Below are 23,872 nucleotides of genomic sequence, written 5' to 3' on the forward strand. Positions count from 1 at the left end.
CCGTGCGCCGTCCGCCGTCCGCCGTGCGTCGTGCTTAAGACTATTTATACAAAAGCCTACTCCTCCTTAACCCTTGAGCGGATTACATCCATATTTGGTGTGAAACATCATTGGGGAAGGACAATCATATGTTACATAAATGAGCCTGGTCCGACCCCTAGGGGCTGAGGGGTGGGGCCCAAAAGGGCAAATTTTCTTAAATTAAGCTTTAAAATCCTACTCATCTTTCATCCTTGGATGGATCTCATCCATATTTAGTGTGAAACATCATTGGGGAAGGACAATCATATTTTATATAAATGAGCCTGGTCCGACTCCTAGGGGCTGAGGGATGGGGCCTAAAAAAGGGTAAATTTTCTTAATTTTAGCTTAAAATCCTACTCCTTCTTCATCCTTGAATGGATTTCGTCTACATGTATATTTGGTGTAAAATATCATTGTGGAAATCATATTATATATAAATGAGCCTGGTCCGACCCCTAGGGGCTGAGGAGTGGGCCCCAAAATTAAAAGGGGAAATTTTCTTCATTTTAGCTTTAAAATCCTACTCCTCCTTCATCCTTCAATGGATTTCATCCATATTACGTGTGAAACATCATTGGGGATGGACAATTATATTTTATATAAATGAGCCTGGTCCGACCCCTAGGAGCTGAGGGGTTGGGCCCCAAAAGGGCAAATTTTCTTAATTTTAGCTTTAAAATCCTACTCCTTCTTCATCCTTGAATGGATTTCATCTACATGTATATTTGGTGTAAAATATCATAGGGGAAGGACAATCATATTATATATAAATGAGCCTGGTCCGACCCCTAGGGGCTGAGGAGTGGGGCCCCAAAATTAAAAGGGGAAATTTTCTTCATTTTAGCTTTAAAATCCTACTCCTCCTTCATCCATAGATGGATTTTATCCATATTTGGTGTGAAACATCATTGGGGATGGACAATCATATTTCACATAAATGAGCCTGGTCCGACCCCTAGGGCTGAGGGGTTGGGCCCCAAAAGGGCAAATTTTCTTAATTTTAGCTTTAAAATCCTACTCCTCCTTCATCCTTGGATGGATTTCATCCATATTTGGTGTGAAACATCATTGGGGAAGGATAATCATATTTTATATAAATGAGATAGATCCGACTCCTAAGGGCAGAGGGGCGGGGGTCAAAAAGGGTAAATTTTCTTAATTTAAGCTTTTAAATTATACTCCTCCTATGGCATGTGAAACGTTGCAATATTCATTAAATTTATATTTTTGTTCTAAAAAAATAAATATTTGTTTTTAAAAAAAAAAATATTTGTTCAATAATACAAAATATATATTCAAAAAATAAATATATGTTCATAAAGAATGAATATTTATTCAAAAATTGAAATATATGTTCATAAAAAAATATTTTTATTCAAAAAAATAAATAAATGTTCATAACAAGGATTTATAAGTGATATAGGCCTACGTCCTTGGTTCATAAAAAAATAAACATTTATTCAAAAAATTAAATATAGGTTCTTAAAAATAAATATATGTTCATAAAAAATAAATATATGGTCAAAAAAATAAATATATGTTCATAAAAAGTAGATATATGGTCAAGAAAAAAATAAAAATATTTGTTCAATCTGTATTTAGGATTATTGAATATCAATATGTTCATAAATGTTGCATTGTGGGACAGTATGTAATGACACCAAGGGCTTTCGTTACGGCGTATTTGATTGGATAAATGAAAACGAAATTAGTCTTGATCATGGAAGTGTTTGTTTTCAAATGAAGGCTGCAGACGATTTGACGATGGAAGTGAATGCTATTTGTTTTGGTGAGTAAATTAAGTAATACATACGTGTACATCTCAATTAAATGTAACTGTGTGACAGGGCACATCGTTTGCAATTGGCGTCCGACCAGAAACATATAATTTGAATTTAAGGCAAAGCCTCAGAAGAGCGCAGCTACATGTAAAAGATTATAACATCATAACTTTATATTGTCTATATTTTTCTATGAGACTAACAATAGAATATTTCACTGACATGCAAATACTATCGATAGTTAGAAAGAATTCAAAACAATCCAAATGGAATAGTTCAATATACACGTACTTCAATCTTGTTTTTATCAGATGCAGAGAAAACTTGGCAACATGCCATGCTATCAAAAATACGCGCGAATCTGTGCAGTCATCTTTGGCGTCAGGTTTTGTGACGTCACTTCTAACGGTGCCGTGCGCTTGAGAACATACACAGTACATATTTGACAACTTCATTTATTGCGTTGTTCTTGTACATGTTTAAATTAAAACTACTTACAGTAATTTTAAATCTGTACTGATAACACATTTAGTCTAGTACAGAAATTTCAAATCTCGTCGTGCTGATAACGAGAATTAAAACATGGCTGCCTACATGGAGGCGCGAGACTTTTCCCGCGGGACACAATTTCAAAGTCCAAGGGGTACTGGAGTGTATTGGAATCTATATGCTCACACACGTGTTATGGTTAGTAGAGCTTCGCTCTACGCGGCCTTCGGCAGCGCAGAGAGCTGCGCTCTTATAACGTTACGTAACCTCCCGTCAAGTAGTTCAATAAACCACAACATGTTATGTAAGACCAAGACCGTTTTCGTTTATTCGGAACAACCAGTTCGACCGTTTGTTATTGTTATTATCTAATATGTAAATCCTGACGGACCTGCAGTTTTTTTTCTGACCGAAGGGTCAGGATGACCTATAGTCATCATGCACCGTCCGTCGGCGTCCGCTGTGCGTAAACTATTCATTCAAACGACTTCTTCTTAACAACCGTAAGGCCTAAAGTACTCATATTTGGCCTGTAGCATGCTGGGATGAAGAACTATCAATCGGATCCCCTCGGAGAAATTTCCGGTAATCTTCGGAAATATAACACCTCGGGAGTGTGTGCCGAAGCCGCCATGCCGTGAATCACGACATAGTTCGAAAACCCTCGACTTTATCTATAGGTTCCGAATAGAGAAATATGGCTGCCTTTAATCAATGTTTAGAATTTGCGAAAACACAGCTTGGAATAACTTATGAATTGAAGGAAAAGCAGATTGAGACACTGAAATATGCTTTTGATTTGAGAGACTGCATATCTGTCCTGCCAACTGGGTATGGGAAAAGTCTTATTTTTCAACTTTTGCCAGCATTTATGCAGAAAAAACATGGCATGGACAGCGCTATGATTACTTTGATCGTAACGCCGCTGAACTCTATTATGGAAGACCAAGTGATGAGCCTTCAGAAAGTGGGAATCAATGCATGTTTTTTAGATTATGATGGCAAGAAGGGGACTCGATATAATTATAGTTCACAAGTAAGTGATGACGAGGAAGGACCTGATGATGTTGATGATAACGAAGGTTCTATTATTGCAAAGGATGTGAACATAATGGATGTATTGAAGGGGAAATACCAGCTGATTTATGCCCACCCAGAGACCCTTGTTAAGAGTGTAGAAGTTCAGGAAAAACGATAAATTTGGAGTGTGATTTTACGTCTGCTTCGTTTCCACGTTTCGTCTTCCATCTTGTTTGTTTATTACGTTCGGAACATGTAGTCAGACCGGATGAGTTCCGAGTGGATTTGGCGCGAATAATGCACGTGCTGTTTGCCGCACATTACCTATAAAGTTGCGTGCTTTACAATAGTTTAGTTAGTCAGATTCAAGTCCTCGCTAGACTGCCTGACTCTTTCTACAGTTGGTAGTAGACTAAAGGTTACACATTGTGCACACGGTGTGAACTACGAGTGGACACGGAGTGCACAAGGTTTAGACTACAGGTAGACACGGAGTGCACGAGGTTTAGACTACAGGTAGACACGGAGTGCACTACGTGTGAACACGGTGTCCACTACAGGTGGACATCGTGTCCAGGTACAATGTCCACTACATCCAGACCACAGACAGACTAGATGATGTGCCACAGAGATATGAGAAAATACGTATTTATTCTGCAGTCTATATGGACTTTGACAGATAGAAATATTTATTGCGATCAGAAACATAATATTTATTGCAACATAAAATTGCCGTTAATTACTGGAAATCATTCGTACTGTAATGTTTATTTGAATAGATACATATAAAGTAAAATGTATCAATATATATTATCATACAATTTAATTTATAAATAAGGACGTTTATTAGAAGTTATAAAAGAAAAATTAGCTGCGTTGCAAATTAACTGCGTACGGTAAACCACGTACTGGTTATGTCTCATCAATGGATAGTTCAAGTCCGCATTTTCCCAGTAAAAACTATTTTTCTTAGCTAGTGATATGTAGTTTAAAGATGAAATTCTTTTTCGAACGCATAAAGTGATGAACCTTGCAGGGAGTAAGATTTTCAGTGTTAGCAAATCGTCGCCCAAGAGATATTTTGATCGGCAAAATATTTTGATTAAAAAGGATATATTGACGGGCATAATAAAAGCAAGGACATCATGATAAACATAACAAATTAAATTGTTCATAAAATGTTTAACTATGTATGTGTGGAATATAGTTTTCTAAACGGCAAGGTGCGCGAAATAGTTTTAATCCTGTCAAATGTATAATACGTATACATTTGCTACATAGAACCTGGCGCGTTGCAAAGCATTGGAAATATGTGAAATCGTCCATAGACGTTAAAAATCGGCATTAGAAATTACATTTTATTGTGTCAACCGAATGAGGAACCTGTAAGCACTGGCTTATAGAAAGCAAAAATTTGGTATCGGGCATGTGGCTGCTCGTGAGCATCAACACTGTTCAAAGGACCGATCGCAAAAATGTAGGTCACATGCCTGAAAATTAATAAATTAAACAGACAATCAAAATAAATCCAACTTCTACCCATTGAAACTGTAGATTCATAGTTGTTGATTAGATTCTGAATTTGTCACAATTATTTTAATTCTAGAAACTCTGATAATTTGACAATATCCTATTCTGACCTTCTTTACAATGTGTGATCCATACATGTATACATAGTATATTGTACACTAAAAATATGCCTGCTCGAAAGGTAGACTCCTAGGCTAGGACTGCAGTTGCCATGGTCACTTGGACTTCATACTGTTCCATCAACCACATGGACATGATAATCTAAATTACCTAACATTGGTCAGAGTGGGGCCAGGGGCCTGGGGCCTTCTTTGGGCACCCTTCAATATGTTCAGTCAAGTGTATCTCAGACTAACAACACCTGTATACATGAAGTACCTTATCGAGGACAAATGTATTCTTTTTTTAAGTCTCAATTCAATTTTGAACCATACCTTTTGAAACTGAATCATAACCAAAGTAAATATCTGTGTAAATGTAGAACTTCTAATTTAAAATTCCCTATAGAGACAGGCAGATGGAACAACATCCCTCGCGAGGAAAGGTTATGTCCTCTCTGTACAAATTGTGTTGGAGATGAGTACCACTATCTATGTATGTAATCATGAATCTGTTGTAGCATTACGAGAAATTTTATATGCCAAGATACTATTTTACTAATCATAATTATCGCAAAATGAAAGGAATGTTTACTATATGCAATACAGCTCTATTAAGTAAAGTAAGTAGTTTTATTCAGAGAGTAATTAAGCTTCTTTAAACTATATAAGGAAAAATAGAATTGTTAGTTTCAATGTATTTAAATTTGCCTATTGCTGACTGTGTCCATCTATTATTTCCTTCTTTATTTTCATTTTTATAATTATTATTTTTGTTCCTTTTGACCTCTTGTTGCATATGTACATATGTCATGAGTGAATAAAAAATCTTGAAATCTTGAATCTTATCCCAACCCCAGGAGGTCCATTTATAGCATGCTGTACTTAGGTGGCAGCCTCTCTACATATACATTGTACTCATCACACAAATAAGAACAGTTCTACAACAATAGTAGTCAATAGGGATATGTACTTTAACTGGAAGTGCATTTTAATTTATTTGATAATGAAGCTTAAATTTATATATTAAAATAAAAAATAATCAAAATACCAAGTATATAATTTACTAAAACATTTATTTCGAAATTATTGGAAAATCATATTTCATCCAATATCTTTTCATTAATTTAATTTTTTTACACTGGCTTTTTACATATATCAGAAACCTGATAATCATGACTATGTATATAAAATACCATATTATATTACAGTGTTGAATAAGTACCTAATCTAAATTAATTTTGATTATAATATATACATGTATTATTGGTAAATTCAAGGTTGTGTCAGACATGCTTGATTAACGCATTGTACAGCTCCCGTCAGCTCCACTTCACGGCTGCCTGTCACGACAATAATAGGTGTATTCAGCATCACTTACTATATGTTTTGCCAGCTAGTTTTTACCTCATCCCAATCTACCCCCCCTCCCCGGGAAATGGTGTACATGTTTACCCAGGATCTACAACAAACATGTACATGTATCTAATAAGAATGGTACTTTTGTGTTTCAAACTCATAAACCTATATGATTTTTAAAAGGTAAAGTATATTTGTTTATCTTAACAAACTTCCATTGAAACAATTCTAAAATCACATATTACATAAAGATACTGCCTCCATTCTTATAAAGCCGTGCAAACACAGAAGGCAACGATTCTGCCCTCTGGCCATCTATCGATGGTCACCTTGAGGTACCTGTATAGCTGGATACTGTGGCTTACCTGTATGTTTGACATGTTATAATTATTGGACCATGACGCAATATACGGTCAAGATAACTTGTGGGGTTGGGATCATAAACATATTGTGTTTACCGGTAATTAAGAATCAAAACAAGCTGAATTGGGTACTTGTAGGTAGACTATAGCTACGTCATCAAGTTTAAAGAGGATTTATTCTGCATGATCTTTTAAACACGTTCAGTTTTTAGCCCACCATCATCAGATGGTGGGCTATTCAAATCGCCTTTCGTCCGTGGTCCGTCGTCCGTCCGTCCTTCCGTCCGTCCGTCCGTCCTTCCGTCCGTCCGTCCGTCCGTCCGTCCGTCCGTTAACAATTCTTGTTACCGCTATTTCTCTAAAAGTACTGAAGGGATCTTTCTCAAATTTCATATGTAGGTTCCCCTAGGACCCTAGTTATGCATATTGTATTTTGGGACTGATCGGTCAACAAGATGGCCGCCAGGCAGCCATCTTGGATTTTGATAGTTAAAGTTTGTTACCGCTATTTCTCAGAAAGTACTGAAGGGATCTTTCTCAAATTTCATATGTAGGTTCCCCTAGGACCCTAGTTGTGCATATTGCATTTTGGGACTGATCGGTCAACAAGATGGCCGACCAGCTGCCATCTTGGATTTTGATAGTTAAAGTTTGTTACCGCTAATTCTCAGAAAGTACTGAAGGGATTGTTCTCAAATTTCATATGTAGGTTCCCCTAGGACCCCAGTTGTGCATATTGCATTTTGGGACTGATCGGTCAACAAGATGGCCGACCGGTGGCCATCTTGGATTTTGATAGTTAAAGTTTGTTACCGCTATTTCTCAGAAAGTACTGAAGGGATTGTTCTCAAATTTCATATGTAGTTTCCTCTTGGACCCTAGTTCTGCATATTACATTTTGGGACTGATCGGTCAACAAGATGGCCGACAAGCAGCCATCTTGGATTTTGATAGTTAAAGTTTGTTACGGCTATTTCTCAGAAAGTATTGAAGGGATTGTTCTCAAATTTCATATGTAGGTTCCCCTAGGACCCTAGTAGTGCATATTGCATTTTGGGACTGATCAGTCAACAAGATGGCCGCCAGGTAGCCATCTTGGATTTTGATAGTTAAAGTTTGTTACCGCTATTTCTCAAAAAGAACTAAAGGGATCTTTCTCAAATTTCATATGTAGGTTCCCCTAGGACCCCAGTTGTGCATATTGCATTTTGGGACTGATCGGTCCAACAAGATGGCCGCCAGGTAGCCATCTTGGATTTTGATAGTTAAAGTTTGTTACCGCTATTTCTCTAAAAGTACTGAAGGGATCTTTCTCAAATTTCATATGTAGGTTCCCCTAGGACCCCAGTTGTGCATATTGCATTTTGGGACTGATCGGTCAACAAGATGGCCGACCGGTGGCCATCTTGGATTTTGATAGTTAAAGTTTGTTACCGCTATTTCTCAGAAAGTATTGAAGGGATTGTTCTCAAATATCCTATGTAGGTTCCTCTAGGACCCTAGTTCTGCCTATTGCATTTTGCGACCACCATCTTGGATTTTATTAGTTTAAAGTTTGAAAAGCAGAAAAAAGAATTGTAAGTTTGAAAAGCAGAGAAAAGATCCCTCTTTCGTTTGTCAGACATAGATCAATCTTTGGTGGGCGCCAAGATCCCTCTGGGATCTCTTGTTAATACAGAATATGTAATTAAGCTATTTTTACGTACAATACTTTTAGAACTTAAAATAGCAAAGAAAAATATTATAAAAGTGTATATTTTATGAAAGACGATCTACAAGGGCGTCGCTAGAAAACCGATTGATAGGGACCAAATCTTTTTATTTAAAAGCTATGTATTACCTGGTATATGATTGTATTACTAATAGCTTAAATTATAAAAAAAAAATGTCTCAAAAGCACAATAGGACTGGTTTTTGCCGTAGCTGCAAGATTGTAGCTCAAAAGACTTTTAGACAGAAAATGGATCCGGAGTCGTCTTAGTAGGCCGGGTACGTATATTCGTTTTAGTTTTTGCCGCAATTCAAAGTTGTTTTTGACTTGTATTTACTATTTCATGTAAATGATATATATATATTTAATGCAATTTACCCATAAAACATTGACTTTTGAAAACGTGATATAGACAATTTAAGATATGAAATGGAAACTACATGTACTGATATAAAATTAAACAGACATATACTTAATGAATGCAAATTAATCTTTATTACTTTTGCAGTGAAAAGGTTTTATTCATGTATACTAAAAAAATATCGTATTATATAGTTATATACTGTACATTAAATTGTAGATGTTGTAATTTAAAAAAAAAAGAAACACTAAAAAATTATAATTATGTATTATTTCAAATTGAAGAACGTATTCTTCCTCGATCCCTAACTATAACACATCACCTTGTCTGTCTAGGTCTGAATGTACCTGGACACCATGTCCACCTGTAGTGGACACCGTGTTCACACGTAGTGCACTCCGTGTCTACCTGTAGTCTAAATCTTGTGCACTCCGTGTCTACCCGTAGTCTAAACCTCGTGCACTCCGTGTCTACCTGTAGTCTAAACCTCGTGCACTCCGTGTCTACCTGTAGTCTAAACCTCGTGCACTCCGTGTGCACAAGGGTGTAACCTTTAGTCTACTACCAACTGTAGTTCTATACCTAGCTATAGGATATACGTAGCCAGTAGAACTAGGTAACGCTATGAAGGTTATAATGTAGTGTCATATAGTAGGGTATACATGTAGATGTAGCGGTCCATCGTATATATACTTTCGTATACATAGGAGTAAGCCATGTAGCCACTAGATTAACGTATATATTGGGTATCGGGGCGGTATATTTCAGTACCTATAAATAGTATTAATAACAGTGATAAATAGCTGGTTTATTCTAACAGGGTGTATATATTTTGTAGGCAGGGCGTACGAGAGTCGGTGCGAGTTGAGTTGTTTCACCATTGTCTGTATTATTGCGTCGTTAAATTTCTACACTTGTTATCCACAATAAATTATATTGAACGTATATTTCTGAGTCTGTGTTCATTCGCCAATTGCAAGCTTCAGTTTATGGTTCTAGAATCTAAGACCCTAATGGACCCGAGATCTCAGAACCTGGGTTATGTTTCTAGGACAGAAACCGCTCCCTTTTACATTGGTGACCATTGTACTGACCAGGATCTTGGCAACCCATTTTGGGCACTATTTTTCGTAAATTTTAATCATAGTTAAGTGAATTTAGTCTGAAGCAATGGCGAGTGGATATAGTTCAGATATGATTTCAAAGGGTAGAACGTCGTCGTATACATATACTTGGCCTGTAGGAATGAGTATTACAACTAGTATTACCACCCCACCCTCTGTAAGCGCCTCTGATGTGTATAGATCTTCTAGGGATGTGTGTATACTACGCAAGCTTTGGGTATACGTAGTAGGTTCGAGTCGGGGAGTCCGAGTAAATTCTACAGTCGGGGAGATATAACTGGCCCTATTAACGACACTGGGGCTAGACCGAAAACTGTCTCGTATGGAGACCATACTAAAGTAAAGGGTAGCTCTAGGCCTCCTCCTCCGTGTCCTCCTCCTCCTCAACACATTTCTAGTTATGGGGAGGGACATCAGTACGGGGCTGTTAGCTATTTGGAGTCGGGTGAAGATAGTGTGTTTGTACCTGATACCCCTCAGTCACAGTATGGGTTAAATCCAAACATAAGGGCCAGCTCTCATGAATATACAGGTCCCAGTGAGATAGGGGAGACAACTCTTATATATATATATAATTATTACTCCATCATCATTGGGTACCCCCTTAAGAACACCCGTAACATTCAACAAGCCTCATGTAGGCTGGGAAAGCAATACTCCTCAGGATAGAAGTCATGGGGAACCCCCTAGGGCTTACAGTGGCAAGGTGATAAATAGGAAACAGAAAGACCCCCGGAACTATGATGGGTCAAGTGATTTCAAAGATTTTATCATACACTTTGAACAGATGGCCCTGTGGAATCAATGGGGAAATTATGAAAAAGCTCAACAGTTAGCAATGAGCTTGCGTGGTCCAGCTCAAAAAGTGTTAGGGACATTGACCTTGGCTCAAATAAATGACTTTTGGAAAATAAGGGATGTTCTGTCTTCTCAATTTGACCCCCCAGGGAGGGAGACTGCCTATAGATGCCAACTTAAGCATAGGTCCCGGAGTAATAACGAAAGCCTAGTAAGCTATGGTAGAGAATTACGGCGGCTGGCTGTTTTATCTTTTCCTGGTATGTCCTCTGAATCCTCAGAAGTGCATGTTATAGATCAATTTATTCATGGGCTCAGCAGTATGGATATGAAGCGCCATGTCCAGTTTCATCACCCAGCTTCTTTGGAGGCTGCAATTACACTAGCCATCGAATTTGAGGCTTTCAATAGAGAGTTAAGTACACCTGATAGGAAACCTAAAGCTTTTGTTGATGAGATAGAATAAGGTCAAGTTCAGACTATACAGAGCAATAGTTCCACAGGTGACAAACAAAGTCAGGATTTGGTTACTCTTTTGACTGAAGGTTTTGAGAAACTAGGAAAGCAACTCACTCGTGCTGTGCATGGTAGAGGTAGAGGCAGAGGTAGAGGTCAGGGCAGTAGCAAAGGTCAAGGTCAGGCATTTGAGAAAAGGTGTTATCGCTGTGATCAGACTGGTCATTTTATAGGGGATTGTCCACAGTGACTCAGTTGATCAAAAAAACTAGTTTCGGTCAAGCTTGAGCCCGAAAGTTTGACCGGTGTCTCAGCTCTAGGTGGAGAGTTACCATCTGGTGTAAGATCAGAAGGGCTTACTAAGGTTAGCTTAAATGCTATTATTAAAGGTTGTCTATTTATAGATTCTACAGTTTGTGGTCAAGGTTCACGGTATCTTGTGGATTCAGGTTCTGCGGTGACAATAGTTACTGAGGATGTATATAGTGCTATGCCAGAGTCCAGTAGGCCGGAGTTGAAAAGCAGTGGTATTATGCTTTACTCCGCTTCCAGTGACAAGTTAGCGGTGGCTGGTGTACTCCGCTTCCAGTGACAAGTTAGCGGTGGCTGGTAAAGCCAACTTTAAGTTTAAAGTAGGCAGATTAATATATGAACAGGAGGCTGTAGTGGCTAGGTTGGACCAATTGACAGGAATTCTAGGCGTAGATTTCCTGAGTCACCATGGTGGTGAAATCTATTTTAGAGATAAGATCCTCAGGTTGGAGGGTCAGTGTGTCAATTTAGTCACAGAAGGGTATAAAGGATGTGCCCGTATAAGGATGTGTGAAACTGTCTCCTTGCCAGCTAACTCCGAGTGTCATTTTAAGGGCTATATAGAGGGAGCTATTGATAGCGTAGAAGGGATTGTAGAGCCAAACACATATGTAGCAAACCAAGGTTTAATGATGGCAAAAGTTTTGGTACAGACCTCATGTAAAGAGATTAGTCTCTCTGTCATGAACCTCGGTAGAAAGTCTATCAGATTACAGCAAAATACTATTGTAGGCGACGTGTCCTCGGTAAATGGGGTTCATGAAATAGAAGAAGTTGAGGGGAACCTTAGAACACTACCTGATTATTTAGAGCCAATGGTAAGCCGGTTATCACCGGAACTGACACCGTCAGAGAAACAGATGGCCACAGATTTGGTAATTGAATATAGTGACATACTCCAAAGTCCAAAGGGAGAGATAGGTCAGACAAAATTAGTTGAACACACAGTAAATACTGGTGACGAGCCTCCAATTAGAATACCTGCTAGACGCATTTCTCCATCTCAAAAATGTGTAGTAGAGAAAGAGTTAGACAAAATGTTGGGGGATGGTATTATACAGCCTAGTAATAGCCCATGGGCAGCCCCTGTAGTCTTGGTATCTAAGAAAGATGGATCAGTATGTTTTTGCATAGATTTCTGTAAGTTGAATGCAGTTACCAAAAAGGATGCATTTCCTTTGCCTAGGATAGACGATGCATTAGACACCTTAGCTGGGGCTAGATGGTTTAGTACCCTTGATTTAGCTAGTGGATACTGGCAATGCCGTATGAGTAAGGCAGACAGGGAGAAAACGGCCTTCAGCACTCATAAGGGGTTGTACGAGTTTAACGTGATGCCCTTCGGACTCTGTAACGCCCCTGCTACCTTCTCTAGGCTCATGCAATTAGTACTGGGTGGTCTTAATTGGACCAAATGTCTGTGTTATCTAGACGATGTAATTGTATTTGGTCACACCTTTGAAGTTGCCCTTAAAAACCTTAGGGATGTGTTTCAGTGTATTAGGGAAGCTAATCTCAAGCTTAAAGCGAAAAAATGCGACCTATTTCAAACGTCTGTCTCCTATCTAGGCCATTTAGTTTCAGCAGCAGGAATCAGTTGTGACCCTGGCAAAGTCAAGGTTGTTAGGGACTGGCCTTCACCTTCAAATGTTAGTGAGGTTAGAAGCTTTTTAGGTCATCTGACCCGAAGGGTCAGGATGACCTATTGTCATCATGCACCGTCCGTCGTCGTGCGCCGTGCGCCGCCGTGCGCCGTCCGCCGTGCGCCGTGCGCCGTGCGTAAACTTTTCATTCAAACAACTTCTTCTCAATAACCGGAAGGCCCAGGGTACTCATATTTGGCCTGTAGGTTGCTGGGATGGAGGGCTACCAAGTTTGTTCAAATGAATGACCTTGACCTTCATTCAAGGTCACAGGGGTCAAAAAGGCCAAAATCTTTAAACGACTTCTTCTCAAGAACCAGAATGCCCAGGGTACTGATATTTGGTCTGTAGGTTGCTGGGATGAAGGGCTACCAAGTTTGTTCAAATAAATGACCTTGACCTTCATTCAAGGTCACAGGGGTCAAATAGGCTAAAATTCTTTAAACAACTTCTTGTGAATAACTAAGAGGCCTAGAGACCTGATATTAGGCCTGTAGCATGCTGGGATGAAGGGCTACAAAGTTTGTTCGGATAAATGACCTTGACCTTCATTCAAGGTCACAGGGGTCAAATAGGCTAAAATTCTTGAAACAACTTCTTGTGAATAACTAAGATGCCTAGAGACCTGATATTAGGCCTGTGGCATGCTGGGATGAAGGGCTACCAAGTTTGTTCGGATAAATGACCTTGACCTTCATTCAAGGTCACAGGGGTCAAATAGGCTAAAATTCTTTAAACAACTTCTTGTGAATAACTAAGATGCCTAGAGACCTGATATTAGGCCTGTAGCATGCTGGTATGAAGGGCTACCATGTTTGTTCAAATTAATGACCTTGACCTTCATTCAAGGTCACAGGGGTCAAATAGGCTAAAATTCTTTAAACAACTTCTTGTGAATAACTAAGAGGCCTAGAGACCTGATATTAGGCCTGTGGCATGCTGGGATGAAGGGCTACCAAGTTTGTTAAAAAAATGACCTTGACCTACATTCAAGGTCACGGGGGTCAAATAGGCTAAAATCTTTAAAGGACTTCTTCTCAAGAACCAGAAGGCTCAGGGTACTGATATTAGACCTGTGACATGCTTGGATGAAGGGCTACCAAGTTTGTTCAAATGAATGACCTTAACCTTCATTCAAGGTCAAAGGGAACAAAAAGGCTAAAATCTTTAAACGACTTCTTCTCAAGAACCAGAAGGCTCAGGGTACTGATATTGGACCTGTGACATGCTGGGATGAAGGGCCACCAAGTTTGTTCAAATGAATGACCTTGACCTTCATTCAAGGTCACAGGGGTCAAAAAGGCTAAAATCTTTTAAACGACTTCTTCTCAAGAACCAGAAGGCCCAGGGTAGTGGTATTTGGCCTGTAGGATGCTGGGATGAAGGGTTACCAAGTTTGTTCAAATGAATGACCTTGACCTTCATTCAAGGTCACAGGGGTCAAAAAGGCTAAAATCTTTAAACGACTTCTTCTCAAGAACCAGAAGGCTCAGGGTACTGATATTGGACCTGGTACATGCTGGGATGAAGGGCTATCAAGTTTGTTCAAATGAATGACCTTGACCTTCATTCAAGGTCACAGGCGGCAAATAGGCTAAAATCTTTATACAACTATGTTGTACTAATAGTCAGATGACCGTTAAGGCCCATGGGCCTCTTGTTGGGTCTTGCTGGCTATTATTGGAGATTTATACCAAATTTTTCGGCTATAGCTTCACCTCTTACTATGTTTACCAGAAAAAAACAAGAAGTTTAAGTGGGATATAGGGTGTGAAAACTCATTTGAAATTCTAAAAGAATTATTAACAAGTGCCCCTGTACTCAGGTTTCCTACGGAAACAGGCAAGTTCATCTTAGACACAGATGCGAGTCTAACAGGTGTCGGTGCTGTTCTCTCCCAAATACGGAATGGGGAGGAGAAAGTCATTGCATTTGGTAGTAGAACCCTAAATAGGGCTCAGTCCAATTATTGTACAACACATAGGGAACTCCTTGCAGTTGTCACATTTGTGAAATATTTCAAACACTTCCTTTGGGGTAGACCATTCCTTCTTAGAACAGATCATGCTTCTCTGACTTGGCTCAAAAACTTTAAGGATCCCGAGGGAGTCCTTGCCAGATGGTTAGCAGTTCTAGATATGTATGACATGGAAATTCAGCACAGACCAGGCAACAAGCATGGAAATGCTGATAGTCTGTCTCGGTTGATAGTCTGTCTCAGTCTGTCTCGGTATCCAGAATGTCCGGCAACAAGGGTTAATTGTCCAAGTTGTAGGCCTCCATCTCAGCCAGTTATCTGCCTTGATACATTTACATCCCCAGCACACAGTCTCCTGAAAGACTCCAGCAAGTCTGTTGGAGTGTGCCCCGTCACACAGCAAACTGTAGGTGGCTCCCCTGATATACCTGTTGATGAAACAGAGAGGGTGTTAACAAACTGGTTAGATACTTGGGGTCCCAAACAGATAAAAACTTGGCAGGAGGAGGATGAAAATTTAGGGAAATTTTTACCTTTAAAAACCAAATACCTCACAAAACCCCCAAGGTCAGTAGTGTCTACATTTCCCGCAGAATTAAGGAAACTATATCACATATGGGAGTTACTTATCATAGATGACCATGGCATTCTGTGTAGGAAAGGGGTAGATAACTTATCAGGGCCGGACACTAAGCAGATGATAGCTCCTGAATGTTTTAGAGAGAAGATTTTACATTACTTACACAATTCTAGAACATCTGGTCATCTTGGTCGAGATAGGACTATTGACATGATACAGAAAAGGTTTTATTGGCCTGGTTTAGTTGAAAATGTCAAAAACTGGTGTAATACGTGTGATTCCTGTGTCCGTAGGAAGTCAGGTCCATCAAGGGGTCGAGCTCCCCTGACTCCATCCAATCCAGTAGGGGCTCCGTTAGAACGTATAGCAATAGATATCCTAGGTGGTCTGCAAACAACTGAAAACGGAAATAGTTATATCATAGTAGTAGGAGATTATTTCTCTAAGTGGGTGGAAGCTTATCCTGTTCCAAATCACACTGCACAAACAGTAGCAGATAAACTAGTCACAGAGTTTATATGTAGGTTTGGTACACCTATCAGCATACACACAGACCAAGGTCGTGAGTTCGAGTCTGACCTGTTCAAGGCTATATGTGAAAAACTAGAGATAGATAAAACTAGGACAACCCCTTATAGGCCTCAGTCCGATGGACTTGTCGAGAGACTTAATCGTACTCTCATACAAATGTTGTCGGCCTTTGTTAATGAAAAAAGGGATGATTGGGATGATCATTTGCCTTATGTAATGATGGCGTATAGGGCCACTCGACATAGCAGTACTGAATGTAGTCCTAATTTGGTCATGTTGGGTCGTGAAGTTTCTTGTCCGTTAGATATCATAGTAGGCTTGCCTCCCGAAACTGAACAAAGATGCCCCATAGAGTATGTTTGCTGGGTACAGTCAGCCTCCAGATCTGCATTTAAGTTTGTACATCAGAAGTTAGGTGCTGCTGCAAATGGACAAAAAATGTACTATGACCATGGCTCAAAACAAAGGGATTTTGATGAAGGAGCATATGTTTGGAGATGGTATCCCCCAGCTGTTAGTGATAAGTTAGGGCAAGGTTGGACAGGTCCATACAAAGTCCTTGAGAGACTGACAGATGTCAATTATAGGATACAGAAAACACCTGTGTCGAAACCTATTGTTGTCCATATAGACCATTTAAAGCTATATTTGGGTAGGAATATACCTGACGCTTGGGTGGAATTAGATACGGATGCTGCGAATGAGGGTGATAGTGAAGAGTTAGAATGGCACCATAGTGAAATCCAGTTCCACAGCAGTCCAAGGGAGACAACTCCCCGAAAAACTAGAGCTGGCAGGAATGTCATACCACCTGATAAATATTCACAATAGATCTGAAAAAAAAGAAATATACGAAAAACAATCAGTACTGTTTTTAAAGGCATGGTTCAGTCTGTTCAGTACTAAAGTCATAAAGTTTTTAAGGAAAAAGATATACTAAATTAATTGAGTAGTATATGCCCTGCTGTTTATAATAAAAAAAAACCCAACATGTCATTACTTCATCATATGCGTTTGAGGTACAATATTGTCATTGTGGGCCCCCCTCAAAAACACATTGAACTGAGACATTCTTTGTTATATTTTATAGATCATGGATATTCTAGACATCACAGTACCAGTACAGGAGGTTGACGACCTGGACACTGATTTGAACCCAGCGTGGGAGTCCGGGATGGCCTGCCCAGTCCCAGCATGTGGGACAATGCCCTTTTCAACCAGTGCAGCGATGAGGCTCCACTGGAACCAAATCCATAGGAAGGAGATTACATACTTCTGTTGCACCAGATGTCCATTGAAGTTTGTGCGCAGGAATCAGCTGCTGAGGCATTATGTCAGCCGGCATAAGCTGTCGCAACAGGAGGCTAAGCCTTTATGTGTAGTGGGAAGGCAACTTCCAAATTCCAAATATGTAAATCCAGGGGTTTTCAGGATGCCTGTGGTAAAAGTATCCGAGGAAATGGGCCGTCGCCGTGAGGAGGCTGCGCGCAAACGCCAACAGGAAGCTGGTGGTACTTCCACCAGCATATGACGTCGCGGACAATCAGTGTGGCCCGGGACCAAGAGGTAGTACCTCTTGGTCGGGGTCAAGCATTATTCGAGACCAGGTCAAGTGGCTACGCGGTCGCGCACCTACACAAGAAGTGTATGCCCCATCAGACATTAACTTTGAAATGTTTGAAGATTATTAGCTACATGCATGTATTTCCAGTGTGGGGGGTTGGTTATTGGACTTATATATTATAATTACATATGCACAGTGCTGTTGTTGTATCTAAATGCCTGGTAGCCAAATGTTGTAATTACCTTGATATTGTATTTTTCATTGTAATTGATTATTGTGCATGTAACTGATTCATGAATCAACATATCGTTTTAGTAATGAATTAAGTTCCTGCTATATTTATAATTAGTATAATTATAAATTTATTTTGCCTATGTTGACTGAATTCATGAATTGTATTTGTTAGTAATGGATTCTTCCCATATGGTTTTCTTATATAACTCATTGTTATCTAAAGGATTTTTGATAAAAATCTTAGTGTACCAGGGCATTATTGTTACACGCTGTGCTTATTATTTGTGTTAAATTTGAGAGAAGATTATTTGTGGTAAATAATTCAGGAATTTTATACTCATGTTCTGTCAGTAATTTGTTGTAAGATTGTGTCAATATCGTTGGCCGTATGGTTGTAAATGGAGTCTAATTTTTGTACACTGTATATGGATTCCAGAAGAAGTATCTTGAATGTTTGTATGTAAACATTTTTTTGTAATATATTTTTTTCAGTACTGGTCCAGTGTGATTGAGTGTGTTGCGAGATTATTTGACATAAGGTTATCACTGTGAAATATTGTTTAGTACTAGGCTAGTTAAAGCTATTATGTAAATCGAGCTTGTACACCTACTGTAACAGTGGTTTGATGAATCTTGGAAATTTATGCTTGTCATGGTTGTGTTTTTTTTGTTTCCCTACGAGTAGCGTCCAGATTTTCATTAGCCAAATGTTAGTACATTTGACTTAAGGGGGGAGGAATGTAGAAGTTCAGGAAAAACGATAAATTTGGAGTGTGATTTTACGTCTGGCTTCGTTTCCACGTTTCGTCTTCCATCTTGTTTGTTTATTACGTTCGGAACATGTAGTCAGACCGGATGAGTTCCGAGTGGATTTGGCGCGAATAATGCACGTGCTGTTTGCGCACGTTACCTATAAAGTCGCGTGCTTTACAATAGTTTAGTTAGTCAGATTCAATTCCTCGCTAGACTGCCCGACTCTTTCTAGTTCTATACCTAGCTATAGGATATACGTAGCCAGTAGAACTAGGTAACGCTATGAAGGTTATAATGTAGTGTCATATAGTAGGGTATGCATGTAGATGTAGCGGTCCGTCGTCTATATACTTTTGATACATAGGAGTAAGCCATGTAGCCACTAGATTAACGTATATATTGGGTATCGGGGCGGTATATTTCAGTACCTATAAATAGTATTAATAACAGTGATAAATAGCTGGTTTATCCTAACAGGGTGTATATATTATGTAGGCAGGGCGTACGAGAGTCGGTGCGAGTTGAGTTGTTTCACCATTGTCTGTATTATTGCGTCGTTAAATTTCTACACTTGTTATCCACAATAAATTATACTGAACGTATATTTCTGAGTCTGTGTTCATTCGCCAATTGCAAGCTTCAGTTTATGGTTCCAGAATCTAAGACCCTAATGGACCCGAGATCTCAGAACCTGGGTTATGTTTCTAGGACAGAAACCGCTCCCTTTTACAAGAGTAAGAGAGTTACCAGCATGTTGAGGTCAAAACTTTACCAGGAGAAGACTGGTGCAGTTGTTATTGATGAAGTCCACATGGTGACAGAATGGTATGTACCCTTTACTATACATAGGCCTATATGTACACTATTGTTCTATGTTTGATTATTAGAAATTATTAATTCATTAGTCAAAACTTATATGTTGTGTAGCTACATGTATAAAGGTGCAGCACTGCTGAAGTAATTATGGTTATCAAGGAGAATTTGAAAAATATCATTTGATAATCATATGAAAAGTATTCAATTTGATTGAAAATATTTTACATATATTTCCTTAAAGATGCTCCACCGCCGACAGAGCATAAATGATGTTAATCATTTGAACAATAATTGGTGTATTATCGTGTATATATGTGCCTAATTAACACAAAAAATAATATAAAATAATTTATTTCGCCTTTGGTGCATGCGCAATCAGTACTTCATTCCATATAGGATATAGTGTCACGGAATTTTTTCGGGATGCAATTAATTATTTTTCATATTTTTAACTTGTAGTAAAATTATAAGCTCAAACTTTTCAATGGTGGGAATGGTGTAAAGTAAGTAACTTTTGTAACTGGAGAAAAATACTAAATCGTCTGCTCCTGTTTTTCATAGTGAAAAAATACCATTTGTCAGCGGTGGAGCATCTTTAAGATTGTATGGGTTTATAATTATCATATAAATGGAAGCAGAGTTACTTGTTACTTATGTAATGCATCATTGATTACTGTTAACTTACCTTATAAAAATAGTACAAAAATAAGTCACAGGAGCATAAATATATATTTAGTGGTTGTTGTGAATTATTATTTAGATTATTGTCAATCTCAAAATATCAATCATTGAAATTAAGTTTTAAGTGGCCATTGGTAGAATGACTCAGTGATGCATATCTTTTTTTACTTTTAGTCTCTGATTTATTTTTCAGATTCCAAAATATAGCTGTATTTTTTCTTTCCAGGGGTGAAGGATTTAGACCAGCATTTAAAGAGTTGGGAGAGCTGACATGTATCCTTCCCCATGTAGCACACTTAGCATTGACAGCAACAGCAACTTATTCTAGAATAGCAGCATTAAGTGAAATTCTGATGTACAAGAACCTTGCAGTAGTGAAGGTAAACCCAGATCGACCAAATATTTACATAGGTATTCAAACAAGACTCCCCAATAACAGGAAATTTGAGAAATATGATGAGATCTTAAAACCAACAATTGCAGAATTAGAACAAAAGCTGAATAAGTTTTCATTGACTATTATGTATGTGGAAAACCTGGAACATACATGCCATATTTTTCTAGGGGTGGAAAGGGAGATTGATAACCATTTGGAGGGATTTTGGTCTCAAAAGAGGGAGGTATACGCGTGACATATATGAATAAATTAAATATCTGCTTTTTTATGATGAAATTCTGCATTCATATTGAATTTTACAGAAATAAGGAATGTGTGGTTTTGCAAAAGTAGTCACATCCCTATATACACCCAGTTCTGGAACAGTTTTATTGTTCGAAATATTAGACTGGGCTTTTTAATAATCTCTGACAATAACGGATAATTAACTTAGATAAAGTTCTTAAATTTACAAGCATTAAATTAAAAAAACCAGAATCATTACAGTAGTATTCAAAATGTAATTTAACCTGAGAGAGAAAAAAAGTAAATTTCTTTTTAATTTTATTTATTTAAATTCAGTTACTACTGATAAATTTTTATTATTAATATATTATTTTTTTTTCTAAAAATAAATTCACACAGAAATTCCAAAAAAAAAAAATACTTTTTCCATTTTTAAAAACGTGGTTATTAGGAAATCCGGAAATTCTATAAAATCCGGATCATCCATTACAATTACCCAAAATGGCGGCCATTACGATTGCAAAGTTTGTGACATCCATCAAATACAGATAGGCCTATTTAACATTAAAAACGTGAGTAAATCATTCACAGTTGTACGCAGTATTTGTGTTGTTGTAATGTTCATTAGCTGTAGTCATAAAATTTATTGAAAGGCCAGCTGATTGTTTTCTAGGCGGCCGATCGGCTTCTTGACTTCAGTTTACGTAATACACAGACGTTAGTGAAAGTGACACAACAAGCCAAGGTGGAAATAGCCCAAGGCTGCTAATTAGGGCCACTTGGGTGTTGGTCAGGGGGTCAGGGAGTGGTTACTCTCATGCTAAAATTAACCTAGCATGTACACAAATGTGGCAACGAAAATAAAGTGGAAGGGTTTATAGAAATCGAGAATTTAGACTCTCCTGTCGGGAGATAATAAAAGGCTTTAAAATACGAGAGGTTTTGTCTCACGCCGGGAGGTATGGCATGTATGCTGGAAGCCCTAGGATATTTCTACAGATACAGCTCACATCACCTAGGAGAAAAGCAATATTCACCAGTTGGAGCTACATTGCCAGAAAATAGGATCATAGCACAGTACCACAAAGACTACACAAAAAACATGAAGAAATATAGTGAGTGAGCTTTCCAAGGAAACTTCAAAAATCAGACTTGTTTTCGCAACTGTTGCATTAGGAATGGGATTAAATGCACCATCTATTGAACATATTGTTCACTGCAGACCACCAACAACACTGGAAAGCTATTTTCAGGAGATAGGGAGAGCAGGCAGAAAAGGTCAACCTGCAGAAGCAATACTACACTACAATAATAATGACCTTGCAAAGTCTCGAAAAGGCTTGACTCAAGAAATGATAGATTTTTGTCGAAACACAGGTGTTCGTTTCTAATATAAGTATAAGTATAATACTGGGTCAAGGTCTATAACTCGGCCGGCCATATAACACTACCCAATTTCAGAAAAAGTATGATTATTATCCAACCGTATAGGATATAATGATAGAAATACTCTCAATCGACAGCCAGATAATTTATCTTTAATTTGGTATATGATACAATATATATCATGCCGTATAAATGTCACTAGGTATCCAGAAATATCGGAAAACAGCCAGATTTCAACTGGTCGGACACTGTGGTGTCCTCCGATAAACACGCTAGGGCTCTAATGGGTAGTTCAAAAACCACTGCATGTAAACACTTCAGCTTCATAGGAATTAAAGTTTGGTAAAAAACAAACTTACCGGTATGTTAGTGTTTATCTATGTACCATCCATTTGCGCAATACAGCCTTTTGAAATTTCCGATTGAAAAAATGTGTGTCTCTAGCCGTCATGTTGATATGTGTGTAGTACATTTGTTTTCTCGGCGTTGATTGGTCAATTAATTTTCGAGAGCCAATCAACGCTGACAAAACAAATCTACTGCACACATACTTACATGGCGGCTAGAGACACAATTTTTTTCAATCGGAAATTTCAAAGGGCTACGTTAGGCAAATGGATGGTATTTATCCAGGGATTTACTAACCGGTAAGTTTGTTTTCTACCAAACTTTCATTCTTATGACGCTGAAGTGTTGACATGCAGTGGTTTTTGAGCTACCCATTAGAGCCCTGGCGTGTTCATCGGAGGACACCACAGTGTCCGACCAGTTGAAATCTGGCTGTTTTCCGATGTTTTTGGATACCTAGTGACATTTATACGGCATGATATATATTGTATCATATACCAAAATAAAGATAAATTATCTGGCTGTCGATTGAGAGTATTCCTATTATTATATCCTATACGGTTGGTTAATAATCATACTTTTTTCTGAAATTGGGTAGTGTTATATGGCCGGCCGAGTTATAGACCTTGACCCAGTATTATACTTATACTAGAAACGAACACCTGTGGTCGAAACGAGAGCACCTGTCCGAGACATCAACTAATTAAATACTTTGGTTATGATGAAGTTTTGTGCAATGACAGAAACAATTGTTGTAGTAATTGTAGGTGGAATTAAAACTAAAATATATATACCAATGTCAGGAGAAAAATGATCTAGATAAATACCTAGAATGGGGCGGAGACGACGCTCACCTTATCCCTAGACTAATTTATTTTGGGATCTTTCGTTAGGTATATTGGGCGATATTTGTTACTATGAAATGATGACAGAGACGTTGAGATACATTTAACATTTAATTAGACATAATAACGAAACAATAGGGGGTGTCGAGTTTACACAATAACACTAATTATACCAATAGTCTATTGCCGCCCACGCTGTGACCCAATTTCCACACGGTGCACACACAGCCGTCACCACAGTTCCACACGTATTGCACCGACATCACAGTTGATACACACGTTCATGACGTTAACTAGGCAACCTCCTTCAGTTCATTTCGAAGACACGTATCATACATACAGTTCATGGTTACACCGCTCCTTGAGCCGTTGTCTCCGACGCGCGTTCCTGTCACTCTCCAACTAACGCTGTCCTCCCTCTGAATTCAGCGCGTTCTCTTTCATCTTCACATCCGGTGAAGGGCGA

The 23,872-nt window shown here is 38.5% G+C and overlaps 1 long non-coding RNA gene and 1 pseudogene across 1 annotated transcript; both read left to right on the forward strand.

Moving 5' to 3' along the window:
- Positions 1–1,642: 1,642 nt before the first annotated feature.
- On the forward strand, positions 1,643–19,310 carry LOC138316390 (uncharacterized). Its single transcript, XR_011207653.1, has 2 exons — positions 1,643–1,813; positions 17,248–19,310. It is a non-coding gene; the product is annotated as an uncharacterized lncRNA (long non-coding RNA).
- A 25-nt stretch (positions 19,311–19,335) lies between these two features.
- On the forward strand, positions 19,336–22,218 carry LOC138309135 (uncharacterized; annotated as a pseudogene).
- The last annotated feature ends 1,654 nt before the right edge of the window (positions 22,219–23,872 follow it).

The sequence above is a fragment of the Argopecten irradians genome, chromosome 1 (genome assembly GCF_041381155.1).
Source record: "Argopecten irradians isolate NY chromosome 1, Ai_NY, whole genome shotgun sequence".
Lineage (NCBI taxonomy): Eukaryota > Metazoa > Mollusca > Bivalvia > Pectinida > Pectinidae > Argopecten > Argopecten irradians.